At 50.1% G+C, this 4,529-nt stretch overlaps 1 protein-coding gene across 1 annotated transcript in view; it reads left to right on the top strand.

Annotated features, from left to right (window-relative positions):
• EFCAB6 (EF-hand calcium binding domain 6) overlaps window positions 1-4,529 on the top strand; it is a 303,634-nt gene that overhangs the window by 182,254 nt on the left and 116,851 nt on the right. The window lies entirely within an intron of this gene.

Below are 4,529 nucleotides of genomic sequence, written 5' to 3'. Positions count from 1 at the left end.
GTTAGAATCCACACTCAGACTTTAACATAACTGTTATAAAGATGCCCAGTGATGCAAAGAGAAACATACTCATAATAAATGAAAATATAGGAAATCTCAGCAGAGAAATAGAAATCGTAAGAACCAAATGGAAATTCTAGAACTGAAAAATAAGATATCTGAAATAAAAAATTCATTGATGGCTTAACCACAGAAAGGTGATCAAAGGAAGAGTCAGCGAGCCTGAAGACAGATCAAGAGAAGTCGTACAAACTAAAGGAGAGGGGAAAGGCCCAGAGAGAAGAGCGGTGCCTCAAGATCATGTGGAGCGACGTCAGTCAGTCTCCCATAGGTGCAGGTGGAGTTAGAGAAAGAAAGAAGAGAAAGACTAAGGAAGAAGACGTGAAGAAATCATGGCTACAACTTCCCAATTTTGGTGAAAGGACTAAATTTATAGACTCAAGAAGCTCAAAAAACCCCAAGTAGGGCAAATACATAGAAAATCATAGACAAACTGCTGAAAGCCAAAACCAGTGAGAGAAGCCTTGAAAGCAGCAAAGAAGAAAGACACGTTACAAACGGGAAGTGTGCTTTGAGTTGCCATTGACCTCCATCAGAAACAGTGGAGGCCGGAAGACCGTGGCACAGGGACTTGGACATGCCGAAAGGAGAGCAACCAAAACCAAACAAAAACCTCCCCACCTGGAATTTTATACCAGCCCAAGTCCCCTTCAAGAATGAAGGTGACCCAGCAATGACCCAGCCACCGCTGGAAGCCCCCTGGTCTCCCCTGTGGGAATGAGGGGCTGCCGAGGCCTCAACCCCACCCCTCCTCCTTCCACCTTCTTCCATCCCATTTCCTTCCCCCGCTTCCCAATTCCCTTCTCCCCCTACCCCCAACTGCTCCACAACAACATCATAGAATGTAGAAAAAAATAATGTTAATAAAGAAAAGAATGAAGGTGATGGGCTGGCCGCCAAGGTCAAGGATTCAGACCCTGTACTGGCCAGCCACCAAAAAAAAGAATGGAAGTGAGGTTTTGAAATTAAACATAACAAGACAAAAACTAAGGTAATTCACTGCAATCAGATATTCACTATAAACAATGCTAAAGGAAGTTCTCAGGAGGAAGGAATTTGATATTAGGAATTTGATGTCCACGAAAGAATAAAGAACATTAGAAATGGCAAATATCTGATAAAATATAAAAGGCTATTTTTTCCTTAGGTTTTAAAAATGCACTGGAGTGTTCCTAGCGAAAATCATAGCATCCTCCTGTGGGGTTTATAACATACATAGTAGTAAAACACATGACAACTGTAGCATAAAGGGTGGGGGTAGGGGACCTGTGCACTTGCAGGGTTGCTGCATTTTATGTGAAGGAGTGTTCCTAGCGAAAATCATAGCATCCTCCTGTGGGGTTTATAACATACATAGTAGTAAAACACATGACAATTGTAGCATAAAGGGTGGGGGTAGGGGACCTGTGCACTTGCAGGGTTGCTGCATTTTATGTGACATGGTACAATGTTAGCTCCACATGGGCTTAAAGTTAAGGATATATGTAGTACTCCCTGAGAAGCCACCGGAAGAGCGGTGCGAGGAGGCGTGGCAAGCAAGCGTCACACGCAGACCCGCTGGACGGCTGTCACAGGACGCTTCGCAGTAGCTGGGCTGGGAAGAGACTGAGTCCTCACTTCCATCACTGGGCACCCACTCTGGGCACCATTCCTCATGGAGAGAGCCCAGGAACGATTCCATGAGACGCTACGGCCTCATGAGGAGGATCAGTCTACAATCCAAGTGACCCCCAGCGGTGGCGGAAGTGACTATTGGGGGCATCAGAAAATGCCAGACCATCATTTGTCACTCTTTGAGCAGCTTTCTTAGGGAAAAGCCTCCTAGAAAAGGCCAAAGTAAATGATTTGAATGGTGAAACATTTTTAGATCTGTTTATAAATGTCGCAGCTTAGCCTTCCGTCGTATTGTAAATAGCCTCCAAGGGTTGTGATAAATCTAGTTGATTTGCTGCTGTGTTCATCTTAGAAATGAGGGTGGTGCTAGGGGAGCCTCAAAAGAGGCCTTGCAGACAGTAATGTTTGTAGGATGCTCGGTGCCTTTTCTGAGAATTGTGTTTTCTGGTTTTGTATCCCTTGTGGCTCTCCATGCCCGTTGGGGATTGTGCACCCACAACCGATGGACGGGCTGCCTAGAGCACAGCGAATCTCCCTAATGCTTCACAGCCCTCCAGGCTGGGAAACATTTGCCTACAGACACTTCCTTAGTATCTGTTACATGTGTTCTTACAAAAGGACTGAGCAGGAGGAATTTACGATGAATAATTCATGTGCAATTGTTTTCAAAATATAATGTTATTTTTCAAAGCAAGCACACAATCTATCCACAGCAGGGGCCCACCACTGCCATGGGTGCTTTTGCGTGGGTGCTTCTGCGTGGGCCAGAGCTTTCTGTCTAAACACTCATGCCCTCCCATGTTGGGACAGGCTCCCCCACAGAGCTGGGCCAGGTGCACGTGCAGGTGGCACAGTGCTGTCAGAACCCCCAGCCACACACCCTGCCCAAGTCCCCAGGGAGGCCCTTGGGATAGTCTTGGAATCCAGCGTTTCTCGCCTGCCCCCCAGGCCCTGGGCCACACTGCAACACCAGCACCCCTTCCCTCTCCACCCGGCTTCTGGTCCTGCACCAAGCACACCTCTGCTTGTTTACTGCAGCCTCCACACACTAGCCACGCCAAGGCCAGACCCGGCTGATTGGACCAGTGAAGACACAACGAGCCACTTGCATGTTCAGATGGTTTATTACTTACATAGGTGCCAGCTCCCTGGGTCTTCTTCCCGTGCACCAAAAAGGACGCCCCCACAACAAGAGGAGCTGGTGACTGCACTGCAAGTTGTGGGTTACGCTGTTGCTGAGAGCCACATCTAGACCACAGCTGAGCAGGTTATAGTCTGCAGCTCTAGTCCAAGGGAGCTGGGGCGGAAAGCTCCGTGCTTTGTCAGAATCCGGGAGGGGAAGAGAAACAGCCTCCAGGGGAACAGCTGAGCAGGTTATAGTCTGCAGCTCTAGTCCAAGGGAGCCGGGGCGGAAAGCTCCGTGCTTTGTCAGAATCCGGGAGGGGAAGAGAAACAGCCTCCAGGGGAGGCAGGGAGGCGAGTGCGAGGTGGTCTCACAGCAGCCCCTTAGAAGCCTCCCACCCTTTCATGTCCAGGAGATTACAGGAGCGGTTTTTCCCGCTGAGACTCTACCTTTGCCTGTGTCACCTGCTTGGACATGTGAGGGTTCCAGGGCTCCATGGGGACCTGCTACCCTTCTTCCTACTGTGTCGTTTCCGATCCGTGTCCACCTCCCTGTTCTGTGTCCAGACACCAGCTCCCTTCCTGCAACAGTGGAATTCATCATAGTGGTTAATAATAACAACTGGGTATGAACCCTAGGTCTGGAGCGTGTCTCCTAAACTTCCTAAGCCTCAGTTTCCACATCTTTAAAACGGGGTTAATAAGGGGACCTTTCTCAAGGCTTATGATAAGGATTAAAAGAGATTTATGTAGCTGCTGTAAGGAACTCAGCACAACACCGGGCACATACAGGTGATAAGCACTGCTGCATGGTGGTGGGGACGACGAGGAGGACGGGACACTGTTTGTCCCCTGCCATCAGTCTCTTGCACTGGACATAGCAAGCACAAATGTCCTCCTGCTGCTCTTCCACTCTGTAACCTACCCTGGCCTCCTACAGCAGAACCGTCTGACGTGTGTGACGAGTGCATGCACCCCGCCTCCACGCACACACAACCCAACCGCACACTCAGCTCTCCCATAAGGCCTCTGTCCTCTGTCCCAGTGGGGGCAGTCATTCTGGACACCCTTGGCCCGGGACCCACAAACACATTGTCAACTGCGATTCTGTATCCTCTTCTGGAAGAAAAGCTGCGTTTTCTCATTTAAACTGTGAACACTTTGAGAGCAGCAGGGCTGGTGTCTTCTGTCGGCCTGTCCCCCAGCCTCCCTTCCGGGGGTGGCTCACCTCCAGGCAGGTAGCTGTGTCCGGGCTGTTGACTGGCTGTCCGGCCGACCCCTCTCTCCCAGGAAGGCATGTCCCAGCCTGGGGCAGCGTGTGTTCTCAGTCACCTCCCCTGCCCCCAGATGGGAACAGCGGGCTGTGTGTGTTGGAACTTTTAGCAGGAGGAGAAGAAAAGTGTGTCTGTGGATGCCCTCCCTGCTTTAAAAAAAAAAACAGTAGCTTTCGACTTAAATTATGGATCATAGTGAAACTTTAATGAAAATTTTAGTTTTTTCTCCTCAAACTGCCTTGCGTTCTTTTGTTGGTGTTTCCCTGGATGTACGTGAATGTGACTCGAAAGCCACGCAGCGCCAGCACATGTGGATTGGGGTGTCCCGGTGGCAGGCTTTGGAGGAGGCCGGGCGCACTGGCTCCATTGTTCACTCGCTCGCTCAACAAACACCAGCGTCATCCTGGGGCCCAGGGACTCAGGAAAGCCGCCCCGCCCTTGGGCAGCCTGTGGGTGGGG

The sequence above is a fragment of the Galeopterus variegatus genome, unplaced genomic scaffold (assembly GCF_000696425.1).
Source record: "Galeopterus variegatus unplaced genomic scaffold, G_variegatus-3.0.2 Scaffold1567, whole genome shotgun sequence".
Lineage (NCBI taxonomy): Eukaryota > Metazoa > Chordata > Mammalia > Dermoptera > Cynocephalidae > Galeopterus > Galeopterus variegatus.
Note: the sequence above shows the minus strand (reverse complement) of the source record. Positions and strands in the feature narration are given on the sequence as shown.